Raw genomic sequence first — 13755 nt, 5'->3', positions numbered from 1 at the left:
CGGCACACAATCCAAGGTGCACGTGTCCAAGGAAGGCATCCACAGTATAACTAATACAAAGGACCGGCACTCCAAATCTTCTGGAATATTTTTGTACTTTATTCCATCATATCATACAGGCGTAAAAATAATGAGTTTCGGCTAATAATGCGCCTTTTTCACATCTATAGATTGAATGAATGCACACACACATATATATATATATATATATATATATATACATGTTTAAATCCGTTGTAATTGTGATTGAACCATCATCTTAGTGAATCTCCTTGTTTTTTATTTAATTGAAATGAGACACATATATGGAAATTTGAGTAACATAATTTAACTAATTTAATAAGCAGATGAGATAGGTGGGTCAGTCACAAAGGAAGTAATCCACTAATTGTTTGAATGCACACACATATATATACAATCTATAGATGTGAAAAAGGCTCACTGTTAGCCGAAACGCGTTATTTTACGCCTGTATGATATGATGGAATAAAGTATAAAAATATTCCAGAAGATTTGGAATGCCGATCCGTTGTATTAGTTATAGAATGCATCATATACACAAAGCAAGACAGAGGACAGTGATCGCAAAGATAGAGGAAGCGCCAGATCAAGACCAGCAACGCAACCATTGAAAGGGACCGTCGAGCAGGTGAGTATGTGGCGCCCCTGACCTGGTCAGGCACCACAGAGTATTGCACCCATGCGGGAGCAATGCTTCCAGGTAATCTCCAAAGGCCAGGATGAGGTGCACACACAAACATATAGTGACCAGGCCTCCCACATCACCAGAGGGGACCCTTGAGTAGCCAGAAGGAGTTAACTTTCAATTCCCAGCTGGGGGTGTGTTCAGGGGCTGGTTGCTAGGAAGCAGGGCAGAGAGAGAGGAAGTGAGAGGGAGTCGAGGGGAAGAAGTTGAAGTGTATGGAGGGGGAGCAGAGAAGCTCCCGTGCAGACAGGTCCTGAGGAGTGCTGTAGCTGAAAGCGGAGGAGAACGGAGTACTGTGGGTCGGCCTGAAGAGCATCCAGAGAAAGAGGGGTGGCTGAGTACGGAGATCCCGGTATCCGAGCACACAAGGGGAACTAGGTCCCCAGTACAGGCAGCAGATCATCCAGAGCTGCTTAACCTACAGGTGGAGGGGGTACTTCATGCCCTCACCACGACTACACAGAGCTTGAGCCAAGCAGCACACCAGGCCCATAAGGGGACAGGGCCAGAAGCCATCCCACCAAGGCCACGCTGCCGGCAGACGAGCCAGAGAGAGGGGAGCAGGGTGGTAACAGCTTCCCTGGAGGGGTCCTACCACGCTTCAAGCAAAGGATCCTCCTAAAACAGAAAGAGTGCAAGGAAGGCGAGTGGACAGCTACCCTCAGAACGGCCTCCTGGAATTCCTGGTTCCACCTGATTATCACAGTGTCGCCCGGGCATCTCACCGTGACCTCCCAACAGTGAGTAAACACATTGAAAGACTTTTAGACTGTGTTTGAGTTATTCTGCGACTTGTGGTACTACAAACCCACACCGGGCCCTGGGGCTTGCCTCACTCTCAGGAGGCTACTATATCCGACTGCACCCACCATCAGCCCCAGGCGTCCCCTAACCTGCAGTGGCGGTCCCCACTGACCGCAATACTGAGAGTGGCGTCACGATCAAAACTGAAGATTCCCTACCTGTGACCAGCACCAGCTACGTGGAGTCCCTGAAGGTATGCACCGATACAACACCTGTGGGGCTTCACATCTTCTGGCGTCACGAACAGGATAAGGACTAGACCTGTTCAGACAGGTGACCGTGTGCCTCAGAGGTCCGACCGCAAAAATTGAACCGCCGCCATATTGCCATCTTCAAAAGCGCGCGCTGCAGCCCGCGCGAGGGAGAAGAGCACCGCCCACGAAGAGGTGTGGCCGCCCCAGAATCCCCACAATTCAGAGAGCGTACTGACCCCGGAAGTGGAAAGGGGGCGCGCAGATTTCTGAAGAAAAATGGACGCTGCAGGAGGTAATGCCCCTGGTCAGGGCGACGCAGCCCAAGCGATGCCAGCCCCTGTCGCGCTGGACGCCGCAGCGCCTGGTGCCGGTGCCGCGGTCGCAGCTGCGCCGGCCGAAGTCGCCCCCATAATGCCAGTGTCCTTGTTGTATGCCCCAGGGGCGCAATGGCTGCCTCAATACGCCGGTAAAATAGACACGCTGACCGGGTTTAAGAAAAAGATCAACACCCTGCTAGACATGCACGCGATGACTGGTAAACAGAGGGCCGCTGTGGTGCTGGGACAATTGACTGGAGCAGCAGAATTGGAAGCTGAGTCCTGGGCCAATGATGACCGGAGCTCTGTTGAGACCATCTTTGCCAAACTAGCAGCTGCTTTTGAACACCGCACAGAGGGAGAGCTGAGAACGGACTTCTATCACTGCCGTCAGAAGCCCCAGGATAGTATAAGAGACTATGCCCTCAGGCTGCAGGCTGCACTACGGGCTCTCAAGCTGGTGGACCCTGTCAGTGACCAGGAAGGAAACCGGATGATGAAGGAACAATTCCTGCGGGGCCTGCGCTCTCCTGAGGATGGGAAGCAGATGAAGCTGTGGTCCCTAGAACACCCCGACGTGGACTTTGCCATTCTGAAAGACCGGGCAGTGAAAGCACTCCAACCCCCTGTGGACACAGACCCTGCCAGTTCCACGGCTGCAGGAGCGGAATCCTTCACGCAGGCCCTGATGACTGCAAAAGGACTCAACGCGCCAGCAGAGACCATAAGTACGCTATCCTCCCAAGTGCAGCAGCTCACTAAGGACGTCGCACAAATCCTGAAAGCAATGCAGTTGCCCTCAGAGACCAAAGTCCCTCATCAGATCCTGCTAGCCGACAACCCAGAGGACGTCCCTTGGATGCGGAGGAGAAGGGGTCCCCCAACTCGAGGCAGGAGCAGTGATCGCTATGACTCAGCTGGACAACCCATCTGTCGTCGTTGCCAGAAGGCAGGTCACTATGCAAGGGCCTGTCCTTTAAACGAGTCAAACCTGGGGCCGAGGGCCAGTCCTCAGGATTAAGAAGATCAGGCCCAAGTCGCTGCTGTGATCAGTACGTGGGTGGACGTCCTGTCCTGTCCATCGTCCTGGACGGGATCCCTACCCCGGCATTATTAGACACCGGCTCTCAGGTCACCACGATCCCGTATGTCCTTTATCGGAGGTTTTGGTCGGACGACGATCTCCGACCACCGGACCCCTCCCTCACCATCTATGCTGCCAACGGACAACCTATAGACCAGATCGGGGTCAAAGAGGTAACCATAAAGGTGGGAAGGCAAGAAATGAAGGGACAAGGACTGATTGTTGTGGACACTGATGTTAGAGAAAGGAACCCGCAAATGATTTTAGGCACTAATGTCATAGAAAATTGCCTAGGGGAAGTGTTGTTGTTGCTTCACCAGATTGTTGAAGGTGCTGACGGCAGGTCGCAAAGAGCCTTGCAAAAGGAGATCCGAATCATTCTGAGGAAGCAACAGGTAAAACAGACTGGCGGTGAGATTGGTAGTGTACGGGTGATGGATGCTAACCCCATTGTGATACCCCCACGGAGTGAAATGATGATGTGGTGTAGAGCAGCGGTAGGTCTCAGAGGACAAGATTACCAGGCTGTACTAGAGCCCACTCATTCAGACCACTGGCCCACGATTCTGACAGCCAGGGGGGTAGTTGATGTACACAAGGGACGAGTGCCTGTACGAGTGTTGAACTGTGGGGAGGAGGAAGCCAGACTACCAAGGTACGCTACCATAGCCAAACTGTTTACATGCTCAGATGACGCCATAACACCTGTAGGTCCCCTGACACAAGCTGACTCAAAAGAGGGCGAGACCTCCCAAAAGCAGTTAGAGGACTGGTGCCAGAAACTACACGTGGGGACTGACTCTACACCCGACTACCAGAAACATGGGGTTTACAGGGTCGTGCAGGAATACGAGCAGGTCTTTAGTAAGAACCCACTAGACTTTGGTAGGATCAAAGGGGTGCAACATCACATACCCACAGGCAGTCATCCTCCCATTAAGGAAAGACATAGGCCTATTCCACCAGCCCATTACCAGCGCACAAAGGACATGCTGAAGGACATGAAGGAGGCAGGAGTCATAAGGGACAGTTGCAGCCCCTGGGCAGCTCCCCTAGTCCTGGTAAGAAAGAAGGATGGCACGATGAGGATGTGTGTGGATTACAGACGGATAAATCAGATAACACACAAGGATGCCTACCCTTTGCCAAGGATAAGGGAATCCCTCGCTGCCTTGAAAGCCTCTAACTACTTTTCTACCCTAGATCTGACTAGTGGCTACTGGCAAGTATCTGTAGCAGAAGAAGATCGGGAGAAGACGGCCTTCACCACCCCAATGGGCCTCTGTGAGTTCAATAGCATGCCATTTGGACTCTGCAATGCCCCCGGGACCTTCCAGAGGCTTATGGAATGCTGCCTAGGGCACCTCAACTTTGAAACCGTCCTGCTCTACCTGGATGATGTCATCGTGTACTCCAAGACCTACGAGGACCACCTGAAACACCTGGCTGAAGTCTTTGAAGCACTATCCCGATATGGAATGAAGCTGAAACCATCCAAGTGCCATTTACTGAAGCCAAAGGTCCAGTACCTAGGTCACGTGGTCAGTGCAGAAGGAGTAGCACCGGACCCAGAGAAGGTCACAGTCATCCAGGAATGGCCCACACCTACTACCGTCCGGGAGGTACGTCAGTTCCTTGGCTTGGTAGGCTACTACAGAAGGTTCATCAAGGGCTACACGAAAATGGCAGCGCCTTTGCAAGAGCTCCTGGTAGGCCACCCAAAGAAGAAAGGAAAGATCTCCGGCCCGCCATTTCACTGGGGAGAAGCAGAAGAACACTCCTTCAGACAAATGAAAGGGGCCTTGACGGGTGAAGAGATCCTAGCCTACCCTGACTACGGTCTGCCATTCGTACTGTACACCGATGCCAGTAATGTGGGACTGGGAGCAGTGCTTTCACAGGTGCAGGGAGGCAAAGAGCGTGTGATTGCTTACGCCAGCAGGAAGCTCAGGCCTACTGAAAGAAACCCAGAGAATTATAGCTCATTCAAGCTAGAGTTCCTGGCCATGGTATGGGCTATCACAGAGCGGTTCAAGCACTACCTGGCAGCCACCAAATTCACTGTCTTCACGGACAACAACCCCCTGACCCACTTGGATACTGCTAAATTGGGTGCCATGGAGCAGCGTTGGGTAGCCCGACTGGCGAATTATGACTTTACTGTCAAGTATCGAGCTGGCCGCAAGAACGGCAACGCAGATGCTCTGTCCAGGATGCCTCACCTAGCAGACGAGGGTGAAGATGAAGATGATCTTGAAGAGATTGAGCTGCCAGCGTTCCATCGCCATGGAGCAAAACAGTGTCGGCAGTCGCGTGCCAACCGCCAAGAGGTGACCCTGAACCCACTACCTCACTACAACTGGAAGGAGACCCAGGAAAATGATCCAGCGGTAGGCTTGGTAAAGAAACTGATCAGCCAGCCTGGCGCCAGCCTTGACAAAGGAGCCCCACCTGAGGCACAGTACCTATGGAAGGAGAGGGGTCGATTATTCATCTATCAAGACAAACTTTACAGGAGCATCATTGACCCGAGGACGCATGAGAAGGTGTGGCAAGTGATTGTACCACAGAAGGATACGAGGATGGTGCTAGAAGCCTATCACAATGGTGCAGGCCACTTTGGTTGGAAGAAACTGGAGGCCCTACTTAAAGTAAGATTCTACTGGGTGGGCATGAGATCTGCCCTAGAGAAGTGGTGTCGAAACTGCGGGCCTTGCAATCTTAGAAGAAAAGACCAGCACCGCCAGAGAGCACCACTCCAGCCCATCCAAACTAAACGGCCCCTGGAGATCGTGGCCCTGGACCATGTAAAGTTGGCACCCAGCAGACAAGGCTACAACTACGCTCTCACTATGGTTGACCACTACTCCAGATTCCTGGTGGTAGTACCAGTCAAGGACTTGACAGGTCAAACCGCAGCCAAAGCTTTCCAGACACACTTCTGTCGACCACATGGCTATCCAGATCAAGTGCTCACTGACCAAGGACCAGCCTTTGAAGCTGAAGTGTTTAAGGAGTTTTGTAACCTATACGGCTGCCAGAAGATCCGTACTACGCCTTACCCTTACCATCCTCAGACCAATGGCATGTGTGAGAAGATGAACCACATCATTCTCGATCTTCTGAAGACGCTCCCACTAGAAGAACGAAGTCAGTGGCCGGAAAAACTGCCCGATCTAGTGGACATGTATAACAACATCCCTGTGAGTTCCACGAACTGCACACCGGCATACCTGATGAGGGCCAGACCAGGGAGATTGCCAGTAGATCTGGAAATGGGAGTTGAGACCCCTGAAGACCATCAACAAGGTGCTGATTGGGATTCCAACCGCCAAGCCCAATACAAGAAAGTACAAGAGTGTGTGGAGCGAAGCCTGACTCAGCAGCGTGAGAAACAAGAAAAAGCCTACAATCGAAAAGCACCTGCTGTTCCTTTGATGCCAGGAGATATAGTTCTCAAGGGAAAGAGAAGGCGTCATAAACTTGACAATCACTGGGAAGAAGAACCCTATACTGTGTTACCATCAACGCTTAGCAATGAAAAGACATGCCTTATCAGCAAAGATGGAGGAAAAACAACAGCTGTCGTTTCTAGAGATCGCCTAAAGAAATGTCCTGAACAACTAAGAATCCCTGAAGAAATTCCCAACCCTTTGCCAGTTCAAGAACCAAAAGAAAGGATGATCCATACTGCGCTTGGAGATTTTCCAGCAAGTTGGCCTCAATACAATGGAGCAGTTGTTATTCCAGTCATTACATTCACTCAATCTAGAGAAGTAGGAGACCTAGAAGCACCTGTTCAGAACCTAGAAGTGCCAAATGTAGCTGAAGCAGAAAACCACGCATTGGTATCAGTACCCAGTACACCCAGAATTCACATTGAGACACATACATCGGGTGGGAGGACACAACCTCAGACAGATGACAGTATAGTACTGCGTAGATCAACCCGCAGCAACTTTGGTCAGCTCCCATTACGCTATAGACAAAGTACAGTTTAGTTGAAAGTGACGGTATGAAGTGTAATGTTTAACCTGTTATAGTTAAGCAACGTTTAAGCGAAATGTGCCCACAAGGACTATTGTGAGACCTTCTTAAAATGTTAGACCACTGGTTATGAACTGGCTTTAACCACAAACTTTTGCATTGTAAAAAGTTGCCTTCTTGGTACCAACCACAGGGTCTGCCTGTTGAGGGGCATGGCTCTGCACCAACAAGGGGGCACGCCTGTTTATGGGGCCTGCCCTCCAACACTCGGAAGCGGGTACGCCTGTTTATGGGGCCTACCTTACACCACTCCCCTCAGGAGAGGAAGATTGGAGGAAAGGTCTGGGGAATGTGATGGCCCAGACCTGGTTACCAAAAGGACCGGTGACCTACCTCCTGGAGGTTTTTGGGTGGGGTTCGGACATGTGGGTGGTTGGTGGTGGAATGGTACCTGGCATGTTTAAATGTAAATAATTGCCCCTGTGTGGGAAAAATTTGTATTTACCTTTTTTCTTTCTCTTGTCTTTGCAGCCCGAGGACGTGCTGATGATAACTAAGGGGGAATGTGGCGCCCCTGACCTGGTCAGGCACCACAGAGTATTGCACCCATGCGGGAGCAATGCTTCCAGGTAATCTCCAAAGGCCAGGATGAGGTGCACACACAAACATATAGTGACCAGGCCTCCCACATCACCAGAGGGGACCCTTGAGTAGCCAGAAGGAGTTAACTTTCAATTCCCAGCTGGGGGTGTGTTCAGGGGCTGGTTGCTAGGAAGCAGGGCAGAGAGAGAGGAAGTGAGAGGGAGTCGAGGGGAAGAAGTTGAAGTGTATGGAGGGGGAGCAGAGAAGCTCCCGTGCAGACAGGTCCTGAGGAGTGCTGTAGCTGAAAGCGGAGGAGAACGGAGTACTGTGGGTCGGCCTGAAGAGCATCCAGAGAAAGAGGGGTGGCTGAGTACGGAGATCCCGGTATCCGAGCACACAAGGGGAACTAGGTCCCCAGTACAGGCAGCAGATCATCCAGAGCTGCTTAACCTACAGGTGGAGGGGGTACTTCATGCCCTCACCACGACTACACAGAGCTTGAGCCAAGCAGCACACCAGGCCCATAAGGGGACAGGGCCAGAAGCCATCCCACCAAGGCCACGCTGCCGGCAGACGAGCCAGAGAGAGGGGAGCAGGGTGGTAACAGCTTCCCTGGAGGGGTCCTACCACGCTTCAAGCAAAGGATCCTCCTAAAACAGAAAGAGTGCAAGGAAGGCGAGTGGACAGCTACCCTCAGAACGGCCTCCTGGAATTCCTGGTTCCACCTGGTTATCACAGTGTCGCCCGGGCATCTCACCGTGACCTCCCAACAGTGAGTAAACACATTGAAAGACTTTTAGACTGTGTTTGAGTTATTCTGCGACTTGTGGTACTACAAACCCACACCGGGCCCTGGGGCTTGCCTCACTCTCAGGAGACTACTATATCCGACTGCACCCACCATCAGCCCCAGGCGTCCCCTAACCTGCAGTGGCGGTCCCCACTGACCGCAATACTGAGAGTGGCGTCACGATCAAAACTGAAGATTCCCTACCTGTGACCAGCACCAGCTACGTGGAGTCCCTGAAGGTATGCACCGATACAACACCTGTGGGGCTTCACAAGTAGGTAACAGATTCCCTTTAAGGCCTTGTGCGCACTAGACGGAATTACCCGCAGATTTGCTGCATGTTTCGCTGCAGAAAATGTTCATAACATCTCTGCAGTGATTCACCAGCAAATCCTATGGGGAAAAAAATGCTGTGCGCACTAGGCGGATTTTGACAGCTGCATTTTTTGCTGCGGGATTCCCGCAACAAAAACAATTGCATGTCACTTCTTTTCCGCAGGTAGCTGCGGGACTGGCTACCGGAGGAATCTCCAGTAATGCCAGGCCTGGATTCCGTTACCTGCACTGAACTCCGGAACTGTCACCTGAGCTCCGGAGTGCAGCCTAGACTAAACTGCGAGCGCCGAGTGATTTTGATTCCCCGGCGATTGCAGTTTAGTTCAGGCCGGGCTGATCTCCGGAGCTCAGATGACAGCTTGTAGAGAGGCCACGCTGCACTCTGGAGCTGTCACATGAGCTCCGGAGATCAGCCCGGCCTGAACTAAACGGCAATCGCCGGGGAATCAATCACTCGACGCTCGCAGTTTAGTCTAGGCTGCACTCGGGAGCTCAGGTGAGAGCTCCGGAGTTCAGTGCAGGTAACCGCGGCCAGGCCTGGTATTACTGGAGATTCCTCCTGTAGTCAGTCCGATGCTGGCAGCAGCATTTCCGCAACAAATCCGCAGCAAAATGCAACAAACCACATGTGGATTTGGATGCGGATTTCGGTGCAGTATTTTCCCGCAGGTGCGGAAATCTTACTGAGCCTCCGGAATTTTCTTAAGAAAATTCTTTTTCACATCGCTCTTGTCCTGTGGCGCTAACCTGTGCCTATAACCGAAGACTGGAAGTCAGAAGTTATGTCACAAGCTCCCAATGCATCTCTATGAGAACCAGAACGAGGTGCTCATAGACTTGTATTGATTTGTGACCTCCAGCGCTCTCCAAGAACAGTAGAGCTGCTGGCAGGTCACAAATTGCCGGAGGCCGACCAGAGTGACGCTGGAAACTGATTAAGACGGTAGTAGGTGAGTATAGTACAGGGGACAGGAGGACTTACATTTAAAGCATGACTCCAGCTGAGAAATAAACAAAAAAACAACAACACTGGAGTGGTGTTTTAAATACATGTTTATTATTGCCAATTTCCCCTGTAACTGGGGCTGCCATATTAGCAAACTCAGTACCCGACAGCACCAGCTCCCTATTGGCTCCCAGCGTCACATGATCAGAAGGACGGGATGTGGAAGCGCTGTTATACAGCACTTGTTCAACTCTATATATCCAGCAATTGTGAAGGCACAGATGGTAGATAATCTTTTCTGTGGGGATTCCGGCCAGCCAGTTCTATGCTTCTAGAGCTGCACAATATTCACGCAGTGACTTTCTAAAACATTATTGATACTGACTGGCTCTATATATTAAGACATTGGGTGGTCTGCAAATACTTAAAGGGGAACGCCATTATTACCTGCAGATACTGTAAAATAACAATCATAACTACTTGACTGCCCCCAGTCCTGATTACCGCTGCCTGTGTCCTCGTCAGGCTCTTTATCTTCTCTTTCATTGGGGGAGCATGGGACTGCTGCAGTCAATCAGTGCCAATTGATTGTTCACAGTGGTGACGTTCTGTCTGATCTAAGAGAGAAAACCTACTAGGACTCTCTCCTGGCTCAGACGACCTGTGACCACTGCAGCCAGTCGGTGGCAATTGATTGAGTAAATCTGTAACGTGACATGACATATCCAACAGAAAAGGAAGCTGGGACAACGATGAGGGAATGGCAGGGAGTATGCGTTTTTATTTCTGACCACCATGCACTGATTTGTAAAATGAAAAAAGTTGTGTATTTACTGAACTATTTTTCATAACATACTTTTCGGTACAAAGCATAAATAACTTGTCTGTTTCTAATTTCTATCATCAGATGGAAAGCGAGAGTTGGTGCTAGAGAGCAACCCCAAGTGGGAAGCTTTGAGTGAAGTTCTGAAAGAGATTGAAGAGAACAAGGACAGTGATGCTGTAGGAGGGCCGGGTAAGATCGCTGTCTGCAAAATCTGACGCTTTTATTTTATGTGCACATGCAGCTTGGAATGGATTAAATAGGTGACAAATGTGGGAGAGGCCTACAACAGATAGGTTATGCTGCAAATATTATAGACAACAACATGGCCTCAACTCCCATTATACACACACACAATATGCAGAAGCAGGGTGTGAAAAATTAAGTACCCTCCTACTGCTTCCACGAGAACTATAGGGAACAGGTCATGTGCAATATGCACCTAGACCCACAGACAGTTCTGGGTGCATGTTTCTAATCCCTCTCTAACCGTCACTGTATCTAGTTGGATACATAAAGAGATCTTTAGAAAAAGTGTTTCTATAGATCCTTCATGAGATGCTAATGAGCGCCGGGACTAGTCGCAAGGGCTTTCATTCTCCTGACTAGTCCACCCTCTTACCATGTTAGCACTCCCACAGGGGAATGCTAATATGCTATTCAATGCCCATTGCCCTGCATCATCATCAGTGTTCCTTTGTCCATTGTCACCGCCTCAGACGCCAGGTTCAGGCTAAGTGCACACGATCAGAAGTCAAAGCACTTCCGGTCATGCACACTATGAAGTCGGGTGAATATGTCCCGGATTCAGAGAGGTCTAGTGCACATGACTGGACGTTCAGGGACTTCTCATCATCCGCATTGAGCCTAAACCCGGTGTCTGAGGTCACCGCACATAATGAAGGAATCCTGAGCCTGGAATATGCAAGTGTCTGCACTAGATTTCAAAGACGACTATGCTGATGTCCCCTGGCGGGAGGACGTTTTTTTAGACCATGACTGTGACTTGGTCATTGTACATGACTCAAACTAAGTACATCAAAGCCACTACAAACATAGTTTAGCTACAAATGGTGTAATTATCATATACCTGCATGCAGGAGTCTTGAATTAACTTACTAGGTAATATCCTGATGTCAGGCTTCCTTTAAGAGGGTAAGTAGCAACCTTTTTTTTTTTTCTCCTGATCAATGCCCTTGATTATATGTCAGTTAGCAAGTGATGTCTGTACAGAGTAGTGCAAATTAGTGGAGCTATATAAGCAAGTAAAATAAATGTGACCATCTCTTTTCATGACTGCATTCACACATTGCGTTTACGCAATTTTTTCCTGAATCAAGGTAGAACGGCAACCTTTTTGCTTTGATTTTTTAAAATTCCTGCCAGAACTATGTGTCTTTTGCACTGTGGCCATAACGTGTGAGCATAGGAGGAGCAGTTTGCTGGTCTGGAGCACTCAGACATGTGTTAATACAATACCAAGGATAAAATATATCCGTAATGATCTCAGAAATAATTGTTGCTGCCCATCAAGCCAGGAAGGACTATCAGGCCATTTCAAAACCATTTGGATTCCATTATATTACATTGAAAAAGATTATTCATAAGTAAAAACATTCAGGGTAGTTTATAATCATCTCAAGGATTAATGTCTTAGTAAACTCACCCCAAACTCAGACTAAGCAATGCTCAGAGAAATCGCAAAAAAAAAAAACTGAGCTACAGCTCAGACTCTAAAGGCCTCAGCTTGTAAAATATTAAAGTTGAGGCCTTTAGAGCCAGAACTGTATCTCTTGGGTTTTTTGCAATTACTTTGAGCATTGCCTAGTCTGACCTTGGGGTCAGTTTCCTGGGACATTAAAGGGGACCTGTCAGCTGCAATATGCACCCAGAACCACGAGCAGTTCTGGGTGCATATTTCTAAACCCTGCCTAATTGTCCCTGTATCTAGTAGCATAGATAAAGAGATCTTTAGAAAAAGTATTTCTAAAGATCCTTCATGATATGCTAATGAGCGCAGGGACTAGTCGCAGGGGCGTTATTTCCTCCAACTAGTTCGCCCTTTTAGCATGTTGGCATGCCCACAGAGGCATCCCACAGGGGAAGTCCCAGCACCTCCGGTCATGCGCACTATGAAGCAGGTGTTCACGTCCCGGCTTCAGAGAGGTCTAGTGCGCATGACTGGAAGTGCAAGGACTTTTGATCATGCGCACTGACCCTACACTTGGCGTTCTGAAGCGGTGACAACAGACACAGGTACACCCGTCACCACCGATGATGCTGGGCATTGAATAGCATGTTAGCAGACCCCTGTGGGCGTGCTAAGAGGGCGAGACTAGTGGGGGAAATAACACCCTTGTGACTAGTCCCTGCGCTCATTAGCATTTCATAAAAGATCTTTGAAATACTTTTTTTTAAAGATCTATAAATCTAAAGATTTATCTATGCTGCTAGATACAGGGACAGTTAGACAGGGATTAGCAATGTGGTTCTGGGTGCATATTGCACCTGACAGGTTCCCTTTAATTCTTGGGAAGATTAGCAACTATCCTGAATGTTTTCCACTTGTGAATAATTTCACTGTAAAATGATGGAGCCCAACTTGGCAGCCTGGGTAAAGTTTGCAATGTTGCATCTGAGCAAGCTGCAGCACCTGTAGAACGGTGTCTTTTGGGCAGATGAGACTAAAGTCGATATTTGGCCATAATGCGCTGCACCATGTTTGGTGAAAACTAAACACACTGTATTGGCACAAACCTCTCATACTAACAGTCAAGCATGGTGGTGGCGGGGTGATGAGTTGGACTTATTTTTTAGCCACAGGTTATTCAACCCACTTTGAAGATTAGAGCTTATAAGCAAAATTTACAAAGTTTGTGCATTTCCAATATTCATGTGACTCTTAGGGGTATTTTCATTAGAGTTCCTTTTTTGATCTCTTGGAAAGTGCATCCATATATTAAGGTTTGAGAACCTAATTTACTACCAAATCCTAAAATCGTTCCTCGTTTTATTTTGTCCTCGCACTGCAGTTTTCAGAAACTGTTTCCTTCTTAAGTGAATTCTCTATTCTGACATCTGGCACCAAGACTGTTAAATGAGAAGTTATATTTTTAGCATTAACCTGACAGAGTGTTATGAAGTGCAAGATCGCATATCCGCCTTCTTCTGGCATGTTTTCCCAAG

The 13755-nt window shown here is 49.1% G+C and overlaps 1 pseudogene; it reads left to right on the top strand.

The window, feature by feature from the left end:
- Positions 1 to 13755, top strand: part of LOC142246100 (DNA repair endonuclease XPF-like) — a 118769-nt pseudogene that overhangs the window by 83571 nt on the left and 21443 nt on the right.

The sequence above is a fragment of the Anomaloglossus baeobatrachus genome, chromosome 7, assembly GCF_048569485.1.
Source record: "Anomaloglossus baeobatrachus isolate aAnoBae1 chromosome 7, aAnoBae1.hap1, whole genome shotgun sequence".
Taxonomy (NCBI): Eukaryota; Metazoa; Chordata; class Amphibia; order Anura; family Aromobatidae; genus Anomaloglossus; species Anomaloglossus baeobatrachus.
The sequence above is the reverse complement of the archived record's forward strand: the minus strand, read 5'-3'. Positions and strand labels throughout refer to the sequence as shown.